Source organism: Artibeus jamaicensis, unplaced genomic scaffold (assembly GCF_021234435.1).
Source record: "Artibeus jamaicensis isolate MK-2021 breed Jamaican fruit bat unplaced genomic scaffold, CSHL_Jam_final scaffold_286, whole genome shotgun sequence".
Classification (NCBI taxonomy): Eukaryota; Metazoa; Chordata; class Mammalia; order Chiroptera; family Phyllostomidae; genus Artibeus; species Artibeus jamaicensis.
The window spans coordinates 12,919,903-12,926,952 of NW_026522034.1; the positions used below are offsets into that span (position 1 = coordinate 12,919,903).

Here is a 7,050-nt window from a genome sequence, read left to right on the forward strand (position 1 = left end):
CTGATTTTTTGAAGGTCAGCATTTATTGTTTGAAGTAAACATTTAAAAAATTGTAATGACAGAAATAACCAAGTATCATTTATTTCAATGTATGACATAATTATTTCATTTTTTTAGTAAACACTTTAAAAAAATCTAGTGTAGGACAATGCAAATTAGATCCCTGGATTTGGGCAAGGTCTCTCTTGCCCATCATCTCAGGAGTCAAGTCAGGGCTGAACAGATATGGCTATTGATATTTGGGCCACATTAATTAGCAAATATATAAGTTTAATGCATAAATAAATAGAACCTGAGAGAAGAGAGAGAATTTAGTTTTGATAAACTGCAAGACAAACAGTTTTGACAAACTTAAAGAAGATAATGGTTTCACTTTAGAAGTATTATATGGATTTGTACAGAGCCAATGCCTCAATGACTCTGACTGATTTTTTTTTTTCTGACTACAAGTTTATGCAACTCAAAATAATTCCTCCAACTTTACCGAGGTGGTTGACCATGTCCATGACCAAATTCACCTCTACACTGGAATTCGGTTGCTGACCCGGCCCTGGACTCGGCTGCTTTCTTGTGGGCACCAGTGGGAACAGCACTCCATCTGTAGGTGTTGCTGTCAGCTTCCCCTTAGTGTGAGTCTTGAAGGTTGTATGCTCTCCAGACCTTCTTTGCTCCTTGGTCTACCAGTGTCAGCCTGATGGCAGCGTAAAGTGACAGATACGATCTCAGGGGTCAGGTGGAGATAATCATGGAGGTACTGGATGCCCTGGATGATAAGGTACCAGTAGAAATATCTCCAGGCAAATTCTTCCCTCATTTAGCCTCATGATTTGAGAGATTGCATGGCCTTCATGACGTGATTAGAGGCGCATTCTTGTCTCCCAGCTCAGGGTGTTTAGACATGTGCACATCCCTCTTGGCCACCATGACTTCCTCCTTAAAGGAGTTCACAAATGGAAGTCTGGTTCTTCTTGGGCACCAATGTCCCACCAAGAAAGGGCTTCATTCTCTCCTTGTAGGCCCCCTGCTATCGGGATGCCAGTCTTTGCCAACAGTTCCCCAAGTTGTGCCTCTAGACCCTCAAGTTGCTTGGACGTGGGTGTGCGGGCAGCCAGGGAGCACCCACAGCCCAACGCCTGAGAAGCACAGACACTGCCAGAGGGCCAGGATGTGACTTTGACTGATTCTTAATGTTAGTCTCCATGTGGGCAGGGTTTCTATGCTTCCTTAATTCCTAAGTGTGATATTATTATGTGTGGTTTCCAATACAAGTGGTGATTTGATGGGGAGTTTTACCTAAACTACTACCTACACATGTCCAGTTTTGTTCTTACCCTTCTCCAGAGATCCTAATTTATATACAACAACCTCTCATTTATTTCCAATAGGTATCCCACAGTATATTTAAACTCAACATTTTTGAAACAAACCCTTCATTTTGTCCTCCAAACCTTTTCCCGCCCCTTGGTCTTTTAATCCAGTGAAGCCCCTGCCATCATTGACTTCTCATGTGGGAAACCTGAGTATCATGCTTGACTTTTTCTTCTCTGTTACTCCCCTTCCTCCCTTTCTCTATTTCTTCTACATACATATTTATTTTATCTTTTAAATGTTACTCTAGTCTGTCTCCTCTGCTCCCACCTCTGGCTACCACTAGAGTTAGGCTCTTATCATTTCTCTTTGCTGGTCACCTGGTTTCTCATCTTACCTTGCTCCAATTTTTTTTCTGTAATATGGTCAGAGTGATATTTTAAAATACAGGTCTGATCATGCTACTCTTATCCATAAAATCTTCAGTGGCATCTCAGCTTAAAAGCCAGTCTCTAGCATGGTATATAAGTTATTGAAACTCTGGGTTATGCTCTTCCACTTCTGCGATTTATTTCCTTCACTTAATTGTAAGTATCTAATCCTCTAGATATATTGCTACATGTGCTTCCATGCCTTGGCACTTGTAGTTTCTTTATTATCTTATTCATAGGTTGTTGCTCTGCCAAACTTCTACCCAGCTACTGAGCTAAACTTCAAGATATAGCTCAGAGGTCACTTCGTGGGAGGACATCCTAGATTCCACCAAGCAGAGTTCAATCTTGCTTCTGAGCTCCCACTGTGCCTTGTGTTTGTTTCTGCCAGGGTATTTATCAAATTGTGTAAAAATTAGTCAGATACCCGCTCGTTTTGTCCATAGACTCTTGAATCCTTGACAGGAGGGACTATATATTTCTTATCTTTATATTACCAGTGCCTAGCAAAGCACTTCAAAGATAATAGAAACTTGACAAATGTTCATTAAATAAATGAGTAAATCAAACTGTCTTAGCCCATGCATAGCAGTACTACATAGAAAAATGTTTCTTCAGAAGTGAGACATTCATCAGAAGGCCACTTATTGTACCTACTCTTAATAAATAATAAGATGGACTTGCAAATTTATCACTGTTGAAACTATGATGAAAAAACTTAGAATCATTACATTTATTTACAATGGACTTTGGTTTTCCGGCACCCTCGAACATCTGAGTAGCACTGAGCCCAAAAGTAAGATGTATTAAAAATGAGAGTCTTTATTTGGAAAAATATTCCAAATTCACTTGTACAATGTGCAAAGACAACAGAAACCGCAGCACGATGATGTTTAGCTCATTCTCTGTATAAACAGATGTTGAGAAGGGCTCTATAGTGTAGTGATGTTAGTAAAAGGCAGACTTCCTGTGTGAAATCTGAGAGTCACAGAAGTCACAGGTGATAGGAAAAAGAGATGAGAGAGAGGCAGAGATTAGAAGCAAAGGTGATGATAACAATGACATTGTCAGGGATTTTGTACAATTCACTCTGGCAGTCTTAGAAGAAATCCAAAAACAATAAATTCAAAGTTAGAATAGGCTTTGTGTGTATAGATATGTGTGCCTATGTTTATGTGTGTGTGTCTTCCTACACCTTACAGTTTTAGAAGTTTCAATTCTTAAAATGGAATCTAGGAAGTGAGTGTTTCTAGAATGATGCATTGGTAGATAATGCTGGATAATGGACGGTAATGGAGATTTTAACATGGCAGTTTTTTATGGACAGGTACTGTGTTTTAAAACCTAGTTTTATATTCTTTGCTATATGTAGAAGTCTGAATGTGTTACATGCCATTGAGTTGCTCTGACTCCTGGTGGTCTTATGAATGAGTGACGACCACAATATTCTGTCCTCAGCAGCCTTGCTCCACTCTGGAGACACATGCCTATACTTTTCATCTTTTCCAAAGATCCCATCCTCTTCATTATGTGTCTGAATCAGGGCAGCTTCATTTTTTGTTACAGTGAAGTTTTGTTATTTTTGCCTCCAGTGATGTTTTAGAATTAATTTGCTCTAGGACTCACTTATCCATCTTTCTGTCAGTCCATGGTATCCCTAAAGTTCTCTTCCAATACTGTACTTCAGACAAACCAGTTCTTTTCTTATCAGCTTTTTTCATTGTCCAAGTACTTCCTCTGTACACAGTAGTAGGGAATATAAGGCTGTGGATAATAGCCTTGGTCTCCAGTGACAAATCTTTGTTATTGGTGATCTTTCCTTAATCTTCCATTGCTGCCTTTCTGAGTCTCAGCCTTATCTTGACTTGCTTGGCTGCAGTCTTTATTTGAATTGATGTCTGAACTAAGGTAAGCAAACTCTTTAACAGTTTTGATGTCTGTACTGTTTGTAAGTCGTGATTTCTTTTCTAGTCATGATTTTTGTCACTTTGATGCCCAAATAGAGTCCTTCTTTGGCACTTTGTTCTTTCAGTTTCACCAGAAATCATTTAAAATCATCGCTACTTCTAGCCATTAAGATGGTGCCATCTGCATATCTTAATTGATATCTTATAACAATTTTTACTCTTTCTTCCCTGGGTTTCATATATGTTCTGCATACAGATAAAACAAATAGGAAGATAAATGTACTCTTGTTTGACACCTTTGCCTTTGTATGATACCTTGTCTGACACTTTTGAAGTAAAAAGTAAAGAAAAATCAAGATGCATGACAGAAGGAGCTAAAAATTATTAAAGACAGGTTAGAGTCCAGAGTTAAAGGTGACAAAAACAGGGGTAGCATGCTGAATATAGTTTCAATGACTAATTATAGACACAGATTCTATGATTCTAGAAATTTTGTGATTTTCAATCTAAGGAGATAAAAGAGAAGAACCAAAATGACAAAAGAACAGATCTCTACCAGAAAAGTCGAAATAAAAGGAAAATTCAAACCTAGATTAGAATGCTGAATAACCAAGAAGGAAGCAGTTTATCTGCCCAGGAGAAAACAAAGGGACAATGGCTGCAGTATACTGAAAATCTATATAGAAGAGGCAAAAATAATAAAGATGCCATTGAAGATGGTTCCTATGTAAATCTTGAAAGTGAAGTGAAAGCTACCCTGAACAAATTGGGAAGATATGTTCCACATAAGTATTTTCTTGACTGAGTGATGGAATGCTGTAGCTCTTATGGAATGTCTGTTTTCAGATCTTATTTTGTCTAATGTGTCTTTTAGATCAGTGGTTCTCAGCTGAGATACTTTGGCCTGACTATAAGAGAAATTATGAAGAGGCTGTCTTAGTGTTTGGGCTATTATAACACAAATATTATGGACTGGGTGTCTTATATGACAAACATTTATTTCTCACAGTTCTGGAGGCTGGGAAGCCTGAGATCAAGGTGGCAGTAAGTTCACGTATGCTGAGGTCCCACTTCCTGGTTCCTCCATGGCTGACTTCTCTCACTGCATCCTCACATGATGGACGGTGCAAAGGAGCTCTCTGGGTTCTCTTCATAAGGATACCCAGTCACTTCCCAGATGCCCTGTTATCACCCTGGGGTTAAAATTTCAACATATGAATTTTGGGAGGGGTACAAACATTTAGTCTATAATAAACTTTAGTGCTAAAGTTTATTTTTAGCACTTTTAGCCTTTCTGGTGCTTCTGGTCACTGGGCCCAAAGCTTCACATTTTCTTTTATAAAACTTTAAAATTTTGATTTTAGAGAGAGAGAGAGGAAAAGGGATAGAAAGAGAGAGAAAGAGAGAAAGAGAGAGAGAGAAACCATCAATTTGTTGTTGCACTTTTATATGCACTTGCTGGTTGCTTCTTGTATGTGCCTTGACTGGAGATCAAACTTACACTATGGTGTATTAGGATCAGGCTCTAACCAACTGAGCAACCTGGCCAGGGTGCTTCTCAACATTTTTATTAAAACCCACCTACCAAGTTTAGCTCACTGGAGGGGCTTCTATTCACCACTGTCTTTCAGGGTCTCTCCTCAGTGGGGCTTACTGTGGCAGCAATATTTTTTTCCAGCAAAAATTACACTTTATTTTCTGAGTTACCAAGAAGTTTTTTGAGGATCAGAGTTTATATTTTCCTCTAAGAAGAAGGTGTTTTTTAAAAACTTGAAAATTTTTAGAGATTTTTTTTGGAATAAATGCCTCATTCTTTCTCAAATGGTTTTATAAACAGTCATGTTTCCCTCAGTTATAATTATGAAAGTATTACATTGCTTCTACTTATAGGCAAAGAAAATGGTGAGTAGTTTCAGTTTGGAACTCTAAAAAGATTTTGTTTAACAATCAGTGTGTGATAAAGAGCTTTCAAGCAAAAGTTAAATTTCAATCTCTAAAGCAATTAGTGTATAATAGACATTTTAAACAAAAAATCAAATTTGCAAAACAAGGTTAGCAAGCCTCTTGATTCACCAGCTACCTGAATATTCAAGTATCATTTACTGAAGTATGTAATGTTTCTTTTATCTTTAGAAGTTCTTTAAAAACAACAAACCATGCATACAATGTAGTTGAAAATCCATAAATTCAAACTATGTAACTTAATAAACAGGGTGACTTTACTACTGTTTAGAAGATCTAGTATTATATAAATGTACTCTTGAAACCTATATGATCTTATTAACCAATTTCACCCCAATAAATTTAATAGAAAAAATAATTTGTGCATGATTACAGCACCTTAGTAGTAAGTAAAGGAGAATCAGTGTCAGAATATTGTTATGATTGTCTCTCTTTTCATATGAGAGTCACATTCAAAATGTTTGGATAAAGAAAGTGAATATTCCTGGTTGCATTGTACTATAAATTAGAGGTCATTTGGTACATGTTACCGTGACCAGTCTTAATTCTGTCATTATTAAACTTTGCCTTCCTAAGCAAGACAACATTGAGTTAGCCATGATTCTCTGAACTGATCTGAAGAGTCAACAAACTGGAAGAGGGGAACAAGCTTGTCTGGGAAAGCAGGGGCCTTGGGGGAGCTGGAAGGAGGCAGGGGGAGGAGAGTACTGTAAGAGGATTCAGCCCCGCTCAGGAGACGTGACCACTCTGAGCTCCTTTTTAACTCTGATAAATGAGAGTCTGAGACTGATACTGGACTCCACTCTGAGGACTTTCTTCTTGTTATTAAAAAAAGGTTTTTGACTGCTCTTAAATTTCACAGGTACATTTCTTTTTAAGTTTTTACTACGCAAAATGTGGCCTGTGTACCAGCAACAGTGGTGTCATTTGGATGCTTGTTAGGAATTACAGAATCTGCCATCATTGGAAACAGAATTTGCAATTTAACATGATCTCCAGGTGAACCGAATGCATATTAATGTTTGAAAAGCACTGGTCTGTCTCCTTTTCCCTCATATTTTCCTTCGCATTTTTTCCAGTTGTATCTTCTAGCTCTTTTAGTGGGTTAAAAATTTTAGCAAACGCACTTTAGCTTTCCAAGGCAATTTTTAAAATTCACTGAATGCTCCATTGGCAAAAAACCCCACAACTATTCTAATCTTTAAAAAAATACAGTTTACATATAACATTATATTCATTTCTGGGGTACAACATAATGATTTGATATTTGTATATATTGCAAATGATCACCACAGTAAGTATAGTTACCATCTATCACCACACATACAGATATTTTTCTTGTAATGAGAAATTTTAAGATTTACCCTCTTAGCAACTTTCAAATATATAGTCCACTATTATTAACCATAGTCACCATGCTGTACATTACATCCTTATGACTT

General features: G+C 37.4%; 1 pseudogene; it reads right to left on the reverse strand.

Moving 5' to 3' along the window:
• Positions 1 to 480: 480 nt before the first annotated feature.
• LOC119051879 (40S ribosomal protein S10-like) lies at positions 481 to 1,003 on the reverse strand (annotated as a pseudogene).
• Between the last annotated feature and the right edge of the window lie 6,047 nt (positions 1,004 to 7,050).